The sequence below is a fragment of the Mus pahari genome, chromosome 7 (genome assembly GCF_900095145.1).
Source record: "Mus pahari chromosome 7, PAHARI_EIJ_v1.1, whole genome shotgun sequence".
NCBI classification, from domain to species: domain Eukaryota; kingdom Metazoa; phylum Chordata; class Mammalia; order Rodentia; family Muridae; genus Mus; species Mus pahari.
In genome coordinates, this window is record NC_034596.1 from 25,773,271 (window position 1) to 25,784,641 (window position 11,371).

An 11,371-nucleotide genomic window follows, 5' to 3' on the forward strand; every position below is an offset into this window, starting at 1 on the left:
AAAAAAAAAAAAGAAGAAGAAACTGCAACCAGGGGGGAAAAAAGGGCAAAAGGTGAGAAAGGATGTGAGAAGTACTTGGTGGGATTGAGAATGTGTAGAGCCACTATTGGCAGACAGCTACAAAGAAACAAAAGTAGCTACTCCCACAGGGTCTGGTACACCTGTTTCCCAGCATGCTATTAGAGAAAAATGGAATCAGGGTCTCAAAATATAAAAGTCTATACGCGCATGTCTATTGCAGCATTTCTTACAATGCCCAAGACTTAGAAATTCAAGTACTCATTGGCGACGGATAGGGAAACTGTGCCCATAGATCACAAAAGGAATACTCTGTTGCTATTCAGCCATTAGAAAGAAAGCCATTGCACCCTTTGTGATGAATGGGGGTTTGGTATACACTGTAAAACATTTTAAAATAAGTTCAAGGGAAAGCAAATTATTTAAAATCTTGATTATGTGGAATCTGAACAAACTGACAGTTACAGAAATCACAGTGGTGTTTCCCAGGATTATCCTGTGGTCCCGAGAATGACAGCAACATCTTTGATTGCAAATGAGTGAGTTTTTAAAGAGGTTAGAGAGTGAGCATCAAGGAACAGGCAGAAGCTGCAGAAGGACAGTAGAACATTGTCAAAGGGGGAGGTAGCATTGCCTAACAGCAGTGACAGAAGAAGCCTGAGGGATAGGCTCAACAGAGGTGACATCATCAAATCTGGGCCTTACATCATCTAAAAGACTGGCTGTGAAAGAAGCATGCTGGGTTCCTGACTCAGAATCTCCTCAAGGATGAGCCTCCCATCTGTTCCCACAGCAGGGGTCTCTAAACCCCAGGGATAAGCAATAGTTACCCCTGTTAGAAATGACTCTTGTTCCAGCTGTTCTCAAGGGCAGAGTTCTTTCAACCCTGTTAGCTACTTGCTGGTTGTGGTTTTTTCGTTTTGTTTTGTTTTGTTTTGTTTCCTCTCACCCTGTTACAGGGCCTTAGAGGCAGCCTGGTGCAGGACAGAAGTGTTGTTGGTTTTAGACTTACTTGTTTTGTGTGAGTGGTTTTCCTACGTGCACATGTGCACCCTACATAGCATTCTTGGATGCTGGAAGAGGGCATAGTATCCCCTGGAACTGGAGTTACAGACCATTGTGAGCTGCCAAGTGGGTGCCCGGAATGGAACCCTAAGAGCTCTGCAAAAACAGTAAGTGCTCTTAACTGCTGAAGAGAGAGAAAGACAGTGACAGTTAGAAGCTAGTCCTGGAAGTAACATTACCTGTGGTTCCAAAGGCCACCGAACCATCAACAAAAACGCCCAAGAAATGGCAATAGACATGCGGTGGTAGGAGTTAGAACTGGAAAGCTGGGGCCAGTTCCTCTACTAAGGAGGACAGTCTGTGACGGCAGAAGTTGGGGTCTAAGCCGGGCGTGGTGGCGCATGCCTTTAATCCCAGCGCTTGGGAGGCAGAGGCAGGCGGATTTCTGAGTTCGAGGCCAGCCTGGTCTACAGAGTGAGTTCCAGGACAGCCAGGGCTATACAGAGAAACCCTGTCTCGAAAAAACCAAAACCAAAAAAAAAAAAAAAAAATCAGATAAGTCCTTGTCATCAGAAGCTGGGCTCCTTGTCAATATGAGGAAAATTAACTTGGTTCCATTGGCACAGACCATCCCTATATCACAAGCTGAAAAATGCCCAGGGTGGGTTTCCTAAAGAGCTTCAGGAAGAACAAACTACTAGAACATTTTGGAATGGGGAGAAGATGTGGATTTTTATCAGGTGTCGGTAATGAAGGCTAAAAGCACCAAGAATTTATCTTCCTTTTCCCCCAAGGAGTCAACCTTGAAGCATGGCATTGTCAAGCAAGCCGCTGATAAAAACTGTGAACGGGACCAGACACACACAGTGCCCTGGGGCACATGCCCAGGAAGCTTCATCCTCCGGCAGACTTGAAGGCATTAAATCAAAAGATGCGGAGGAAGGGTTTACTACAGAGCCGAGAGGTGCTTCCAGGGCTTCCTGTCTCCACCTTGCCTCTAGTGCTCGCTCAGGCGAGGCCTCGTGGAGAGGCAGCACAGGCACCCACACCCCTCTCCCTGGTGCTCAGAGGCTCACAGCCCTCCGTTTTACTAGCGCAACTCACAATCAACAATCTCTCAATCTCATGTAGTCAAGGTCAGCCTCAAACTCTCAGCCATCCTCCTGCCTCAGATTACTTAGGCCAGAGATTACAACTGCATTCTACCATGCTCAGTTTAACAAAAAACAACTCTGAGTTTAGTTTATATTCTTCAGAAACATCACATGTGGTAAATTATTCTCTCTCTCTCTCTCTCTCTCTCTCTCTCTCTCTCTCTCTCTCTCTTCTTTTTCAGACTGTCTGCTTAATCGATCATACTAAATTACTGGCTTTCTTGCCTCCAGAGATTATAAAAGCATGATTTTGATTTGATTTGATTTCCCTCTGCTGTGTAAGAGAAAAGCCGGTCCTGTAATATCTGAAGGGCTTATATAGTAAGTGGGTTTATTCCCCAGGAAGAAAGCCCTTTGGCATCTCTGGGAACAGAAGAATATCCTGAGGACACTGTATGAGCACCTCCCCTCCAAGGCCTACCTCCCAGAGACAGACAGGATTCTCCATATCCTGCCCCACCTACTGACCCTTTCCCAGAGCTGAAGGAGAGCCTCCCCCACTGGAAGGATTTGCACATTTCTCTGTGACTCCACTCAGGAGTCCAAGATGTTCTAGAAGCAACTAACATTCTTTATAATTTTAGTTTGTGGCATCCATCTTGGGAAATGCAATGGACGGCTAGAGCTGCAGCCATGGACAGCAACGTCTTCAGCTTGCTCCAGGGCAGGGACAATTTTAGATCTACAATTACAACTACATCGGTTTGTTAGTAACTGCTTTCCTTCCCAACTGCTAAGTGTCCATTCTGTCCCCCAGGAGAATCTCAGCACAACACAGCCATGTATGTTGTACGAATGATTGGCATCAAGGTTTTGCTATGTGGTACCCTTTTCTATATGTACCCAAACTTGACCGTATACCCACTTTATACTGATGCTTGCCCCTGTCTCTCCAGTCAGCCACAGTGAGGGGCAGTGGCTGGGCAAAAAAGGAGGGTTTGCAGCCCAGAGGGGAACTGGAGAACAGTGAAGACACACATGACTCAGCTTAGGTCTGGCTTCCAGTCTCACTAAGAGTCCTTCCCCTGAGATCCCTCTGTTCATATGCATTCGCATCTTCACAGAAACCTCCCGGATTCCCAGCCTTCCCTCAGTCGGCCCCTCCCCCCTCCCCTCCTCCTCTTCCCCCACAAAGGCACATCTTGCCTCCCGCACACCACGTGAGCAGGGACTCACAGATGCATAATTTATACAGACACATACTGGCTGACGGATGCCACTCCTTTCAGCGTGTACAAAAGCAATGAAGAGAGTCACTCCTAGAATATGAGGCGAAAATCAGATGGCGGTGCCTCCCCGGCCGCACCCCCCCCCCCCGGTGTATTGTGGAGCATGTGCTGCCCCTAATGATGCTGAAAATCTCTCCACAGCCTCTGTAAGCCTCACTGAACAGACACCAGCGTCTCGGCCTGCCTCCTGTCTCTTCAGAGCCCAAGACGCGGCAGACTCTTTCCTCACATTATTTGCAAGTTGCTCACCTTGGGCTGACTTCAAACATGACGTCATTGCCACCTGCCAGGCAGAGGATGGGTGTAAAATGCTGCCCTATTATGTGGAAGACCGTGTGCACCCTGGAAGCCTCCTGTCCCAACAGCCAGCCTGAAAGGAGCAGACGGGAGGAGGGGGTGGGGTGGGGAAATGGACAGAGAAAGAACTGAGGATTCCTTTCTCATTCATTAGCAGGCCTCCTCACCCAACCACACATTGAAAGGAAGAAAGAAAGGAAGAAAGAAAGAAAGAAAGAAAGAAAGAAAGAAAGAAAGAAAGAAAGAAAGAAAGAAAGAAAGAAAGAAAGAAAGAAAGAAAGAAAGGCAACCCAACTATTTTTAAAAATGACAAGGAGCAAAATTTTTTAAGCTTATCAAGCAAACAGCAAATGAATCCCAGACTCACAGGCCTTCCTGCTCTGGGGGGTTTGGTAATAATTTTTCAACATGTGAGCTCTATCTTGTCTTCACGACTTCCCCTCCATTATGGCTGGGCTTGGGAGAGAGTCACTCACTGAAGACACACTTAATCAATGTCACACTCTTCCCCCCACCGAGGCTCCTGCTGCTTGGGCCTTAGTGATGAAATATTAATGAAAAGGGGAGGGGACAAAGAAATGTGTGCTGAGTGGGTTGAAGATTTTTCTTCTGAGAGTGTCACTGGGAGGGGGGGAGGACAAATACTTCCTAGAGTGTCACTGGGAGGGACGGAGGACAGATAGCCCTACACTGTGAAATGGTAAGACGTTACATTTTATATAAGGACAAGGTAACTGGATGCCTAATGGATTAGAAGCAGTATTTTATTTTACTTGCAAGAAGGGGCTGGCAAAGTGGATCATTTGGATCCTCAGAACCCACTGTAGTTAGTGCCTGCATTCCCAGTGCTGGGAGACTGAGTTGGGGGACTCCCGAGGCTTGCTGGCCAGATAGTCACTCCAAATGGGTAAGCCTGGGTTCAGCAAGAAGCCCTATCTCAGAACATAAGATGGTGGCTCCGAGGATAGGAACTCTTACTGCTTCTCCGGAGGGCACTTTGGACTGCTCACACCTGCCTGTACCTCTAAGTTCAGGGTCACTGAAGCCTCTGGCCTCCAGGGGACATGGATTCATGTGCAACACACACACACACACACACACACACACACACACAAACACACACTTAAAATTTTAAGAGAATGAGACAGAAAGCAATTGAGGACTCTTGATTTGGACCTCTAACTTCATACCAATCTGACCCCTGTGCACCCACCCCCAAGTCACACTCCACAATGAGTCAGGTACACAGTTCCACTGTGTGGTTCCCTTCTGGGGGTGGGGAATAACAAATCAACCAGACTATTAATGTCTATTTATTATAATGTGTGCTCATGTTTTGTGCCATACAGTAAATTTCTGCCAGTGAGACTTGAGCTCTGGAGTCCTGCCTGACATCTGTGAAAATTCACCACAGGAGCCTACTGGTGAGAGCTGAGTGCGGGACTCACCTGAAGGAAGCTTGCCCATGGCCCTGAGTTCCACTCCCAGAACCAGCAAAAGAAGTTGCCAACCTTCTGCTTGGTAACCTTATACTAGGTAATTCAGTGACTCAACTGACTTTTACAGACAGGGTATGGTGACTTTACAGACAAGGTATGTGATCACTTATAAAAACAAGTGGGTATTTCTAACTTTAAAAGAAGTTACATTCTGAAAAATGCCCGTCATTTTTGTTTTTCGGCTTTCTTATAAGAATAGCTTACGTCAATTTTGTTCTATGTCTGGTTTATAAAACGTCTGTATTCTATGAGCTTACTTGTGTTCAGCGGGAACTTGTGTCCAGCTATAAAATGTCTAGGGCATGGGTTAAAGTAGTTACGGGGCATAGCAGTGTTACCTGTGGAGACAGCTTGATTCAGTGACCACTGGGTGGGAGAAGCCTAACATAGACATTGGGAGAATTATGAAATTAGCATTCTGGCTCCTCATCCTTTGTGGGCCATCGTCAGCACTCACTGTGAAAGCAGTGTGGAGCCCTGTGCTCCCTTCCCAAGGCAGAGCTCTCATTGCCACTGAGTCTTGGGAAATATCGAATGAATTTATCAAAAGACAAGGGTTAGAAGAGGCGGGTAGCTCTTCAGTTTCTGAGACCACGTGTCTGAGATCTTTGTTACCTATATATCTTCAGATTGTTCTGAAATGCTCAGCACCAGGAGTGCCCTCAGGTAGGCTGATGCAGTCAGAGGACTACAAGTCTCTCTTCTTTTCCAGGAACTTCCCTCTCACTAGAGGAGAGAATGTGCCAGAAGCCTTTTATTTTCTCATTCATTCATTCATTCATTCATTCGTTGAAAATTTCATACACAAGTACATGTTTTGCACCATTTCCACCCCTATCTTCTTTCCTACTCCCACATGTCCCCCAATTCCATCTCAAATTCATGATTCTTCTTTGCTGCCACAGATTATAGAAAAGGTGACTCCTGGCTCCTGCAAGTATTCCCATCCGAGCATGTGGGCCTAGCACAGGGTCACACTGGCCTCTGGGAAATGAATAGATTCAGTTGGGTCAGTCAAGCTTTAAGAAGGCCATTTGATGCTGAGGTGAGAAAAACGAGCTACCCTTTTCTCTCTTCAAAGTTTGCTTTTTCTGTAGGCACAGAAGGCCACCTTCTCCCATGTGGTATCTGTCAGGTAAGTTTCAGAGAATCCTTTTCAGTGTGAAAGGCAAATTACAGGACATGGGAAGGAGCTCTGCAGATGATTGCCACAGAGGAAGGTTTTTATTGGCTCAAAACAAACAACCTTTGTTCCCAAAGTAATATGATTAGCCACTAAATGAGGCAGGCGCCTTTAGGGGCAAACTCCTATGGTAATGCGCATTCAGATTTCCTTTCCTTTATTTTCCAGTAAAACTTTATGATAAAGACATAGAATGCCCAGAGGTAGTCCTGCCCACTATCCACATGACAAAAACTAACCATGCCCAATGTTTTACTTTCCACTATTTTTAACATTTTAAACTCTTCCTTCTTGACTTGAGGCTGAGCATGCCCCCAAAATTGAATGTTACCTTTCTCTCTCTCTCTCTCTCTCTCTCTCTCTCTCTCTCTCTCTCTCTCTCTTTCTTTCTTTCTTTCTTTCTTCATTTCTTTCCTTCTTCCCATCTATTTATTTTGTGCATATGTGTGAGAGCATGTGATTATGGGTTTGTGAGTGGGTTTGCACACACACACATGCTACAGCACACTTTCAAAAGAATCAGAGGAGAAGTTGTAGGCATTGCTTCTGTCTTCCCATCCTGTGGGTCCTGGGGATCAAACTCAGGATGCTGGCTCCACCTTTCCTTCCTGAAGGATTGTCTAACAACATGCAGGCTTAAGGATGTGTTCCCCTGCAAAACACATTGTCGAATCAGTGAGTATAGAATCCCTCACTTCCTCTGCTGGAGAAGGGCCTTGCTATGGATGTAATGCCTAAGCTTCCCTACATGCTGCAGGTAAGAAATCTTCCTCTGCTTGGGCTTCTTGGTTCATGCCCCACCTGTGTGACTCCACTGGAGCCAATTATAATATGTCCATCTGGGAAGTTAGAAGGTCCAACAGGCCCATCCAGTTAGTTTCATAAGCCACAACTTCAGATTTCTTCTCACTGTTGTTTGTTTCAGTTATTTTATCCATCCCCGCAGTGGAAGTATTACTTTTCCAGAGATCTTACAGAAACAGGACCTAGGACTCAGCTGTTTGAGGCAGCTCACCCAGATTTTCACTGTGTGTGTCACTTGTGACACACCAGTAGACAGGGTTTGAGAGGATCACGATTTCCGATGTTGACTTCTTTTCCACTGCCTAGCGACATAGAGGGTGGTGCTGTAGGTGATGGAGAGAAGCAGGCAAGTGGAGCCGGAAGTGCCAGAAGGTGACTCCGGGAGGCCTCCACTCATACTCTGCAGACTAGAGGCCTAGGCTAGTCTGTCACCATCCCCTGGCAAGATGAGGTCCCAGCCCACTGACTCACACACTGCCCAGGCTACATCAACAATTTCAGTTACTTAGAGTGGAGGGGTTGCAACCTAAGCCTCGCAGCTAGCAAAAGCAATAATATTTGCCATCTGCATCTTTGTATAACACATTTGTAGAGGCCTGATGATATGCAATGGGCAGCTGTTAAGTTTTAGCTTCCATAAACATTGTGCAATTAACAAAACAGGCCTGGAAGCAGAGGGTAATTCTCAAGATCTTTAAAACTCTCCCAGGTCAGTTCTTTGGAGCTTCTCCATTTTTTGAGGAAATTGTTTACTCACTAGGTAAGATGGTACACTCCCTGTAACCCCACCATGTGGAAGATACTGAGTTTATTGGCAGCCTGGATTACATAGTAAGTCCTAGGCCAGGCTGGAAGGACATACATAGTAAGTCCTAGGCCAGGCTGGAAGTGCACAGAGAGGCTCTATGAATGAGTAAGAAAGAAATAAAATTGCTTGTTTAATTAAAGGAATTAAAGTATATTTCTTAGTTAGTGGAGTATTTTCTTCCTTTGACCATCCCAATCAATTTCCTTCAGTAGGTTTCCATTTGTGATTCTTTATGAAATTCTTCTCAGAGATGTGACTGAAATGTGAGAAACAATTGAGTCAGAAATAGAATGCTTAATTCTTTTGACATGAATGACAGGGGGCTGCCTTCCCCCATACCTGCAAATTGTCAACTAAGGCTTTATGTTAAGAAGGTCTCTTATATATCTTAACCCCACCCCCACCCCAAATGTGAGCAAAGAAGTATTCCTAGGTCTTCGGATTGTGCTTAAGGTGTGAATTTTCCCCCCAGGCACAAATCTTCAAGCACTTAATTCTAAGCTAGTGGCACTCTTTTGGAAGCTTGTAGAACTTTTAGGAAGTGGAGCCTTGTTAGAGAATGTGGGTCGTAGGGGGTAGGTCTTGAGACTTCTTATTTTGACCTCACCTCCTGTTCATACTCTACTTCCTGACTGCCCATGCAAAGGAAGCAGCTGCCATAAGTTCATTACATTGTGCCTTCCCCACACGATAGACTTATCCCTTTGAAATGTGTGCCCAAGTAAGCCCTTTCTCCTTGCTGTTGCTTTTGTATCATATTTTATTACAGCAACAAGGAAAATAACTAACAGTTATAAAGCAAATACTACCGGGCTTCACAGCATGAGAATGCTTGCCAACTATCCATGTAGCATTGACTTGGACTCACAGAGAGCTACGCCTGACTGGTTAAATGAGAAGCTTGTTCCTCCATCAAAGTGCTCATGACTATGCTTGAAATAAATATGATTAGACTGAGTGTTATGTGTCACTGACTAAAGCCAAAGGGGTTTCTTTGCCTCTTGGGTTTAGAGAGATCTTGTCCCTTTACTTGGAACTAAGAATTCAGTGGCTGCCCATGGTTAGAACGAAGACAAACAAGGAGAAAAGAATCTGAACATGGGACGTCATTGTCATCGGTTCTACTTAACATCAATCAGCCTTGTTTTCATTTTCACCTTGCCTAGGGGACCCTGATGAGCCCTGCTTGGGATCCATCCACCAGGAAGTAAATGGGTGAATCCAGTAGGAACCACTGTCTCTGTCTCCTGTAGAATGGTCTATCCAGCCCACATAGACACATGAACAGTGTTACTGTTTTCAGCTCTGGTTCAAACCAGGGTTCACAGGAACCTGCATCTCTGGCTTCTACATCTTCCCTAGCTCAGTCCTGATGCAAATTGCTTCTAATTGGCGAATGTCGACTCCAGCTAGTTCAGTTGTGGCTCACCCCTTTATTTTCCTACTTCAGAGTTGTAGGCTTGTCTCCTATTTGCTGTTGTCTGACCTTGCAAGGCTTTGTATTTATAGATGGTGATATAAAAGCTGACCGTGCTGTCATTTTAGTATGGTAACAAAACAGGGACCCCGTTAAATCCGCCACATGCAAGGTCAACTTTGTACCTTGGTTTTTGCTTTGACTTTTGTGGAAGGAGAATGGATGGGGTAACCATGGAGACTTTCTCTTCTTTTGATCTTGCTTCCTGCCAGTCTGTTCAGCACCATCTCTAATCCATCAGCAGGCGTCCCTCTGACCAGCCCAACTGGTCCATGAAGGGAACTGAAAGCAGCCACTGGAGGAGCCTCTCTCACCTTCAATGGATGGGGACCAGGCTGGATGCAAGCAATTGAACTGTTCTCTTTCAAAGAAATAAAGGACTTTGAGGATGAGATTATTTTTTTTTTTTTAACAAAAGGAAGCCTTTATAGTCATTATAACTGTATTAAAATTCAAACTCTGTTATGTGCTTACTATGTAGCCTTTCGAGAGTCTCTGAAGCCTCAGTGTTTTTACCTATACAAAGAGGATGTATGAAAAATCAATGGAAATAAAAATGTAGAACGTCTAGAACTATGTTTGGCAAGTAGGAACTCCTAAAAAGAAAAGCATTAGGTTCTTCCTTGCAGTAGCATATTCTTCTGCCCTCCTAAAGAGAAAGAATTTATACTAAGAGAAAGTATTATGTTCTGCTTGAATTAAAATTCAAATAATTATATCTGATTTTTTTTTAGCAACACAGACTTTGGATTCTTTGTTTGTTGATTCCCTAATTGGGGAATGAGTAAATACCTGGTAGAAATGATGACAAAGGAAAAGATTTATCTCAGCTAGCTATCTTGGCAAGGAAACTGTGGGGTTTGTGGTGACAAATAGCAGGAGGCTGATGAGACTAGAAACAGGTACCATATTGTCAAAAGCCTGCATGGCAGGTCCGCTTCTATTAGATGAACCACAAGTCCCCCAAAATGGCTCTACCTACTGTGATACTGGTGTTTAAACATAAGAGCCTATGGAGGACATCCTACATCCAAACCACAACAAACACAAATAAAGAAAGGTAGCATTTATTCATGCAGTAAATAAAACAGATGTGTCAGCAAGGAACTAAATCTAAAACTCCATTCTTGTTTTGAAGGCCATTTTGGTCATGAAGATCCAGAGAAGTCAAGAAAAAGAAGGTTTTCAAAAGTGTCCAGTTCTAGGACAAGGCATAGGGAAACACTCATCTGAAAAAGACCAACATTTTTTTTTTTTTTGCTTTTATAACATTTACTTATTTGTTGTATGTGTGGTAGTTGGAGTGTGGAGGTCACTGGGCAGTTTTTAAGACTCAGTTCTTCCTTTCTGTCATGTAGGTTTTGGGGCTCAAACTCAGGTAGTCAGACTTGGCAGTAAGCACCTTTACCATCCTGTATTATCCTACCAACCCCAAAATCATTTCTGAAGTAATTTGAGGACCAAAAATAATCACCCACTAATAAACATAAATCCATAACTCCAAAGCATTAAGAGTATGTGTCCCTAGCACTAATAGATGCCCTGGCTTGAAGTCAAACTTTCAATGCTAAGTAAAGCTGAGTGCAAAGAATGCTAACCTATAAGTCACTCCATTTCTCAACCACCGAAGCAAATGCCATTTCTGGGATTGATCATTAATTGACTTTCAACTGGTGACGTTAATTTAACATGAATAGAATATCTGTGTACCCTTGAAGTGTCTCCCAGAGCTGTTGAAATAGAGAATAGAACAGAAAACAGGTAAAGGTGCCAAGGCTGATATGCAAGTTCAATCCCTGGCACCCACACGGTGGGAGGAGAAAACTGATTCCCACAAGTAGTTCTCTCCCTTTCCTTCTCCCTCTCCCTCTCCCTCTCCCTCTCCCTCTCCCTCTCC

At 44.5% G+C, this 11,371-nt stretch overlaps 1 long non-coding RNA gene across 1 annotated transcript in view; it reads right to left on the bottom strand.

Moving 5' to 3' along the window:
- The window catches only part of LOC115064394, a 22,689-nt gene that overhangs the window by 10,847 nt on the left and 471 nt on the right, over positions 1-11,371 (bottom strand). The window lies entirely within an intron of this gene.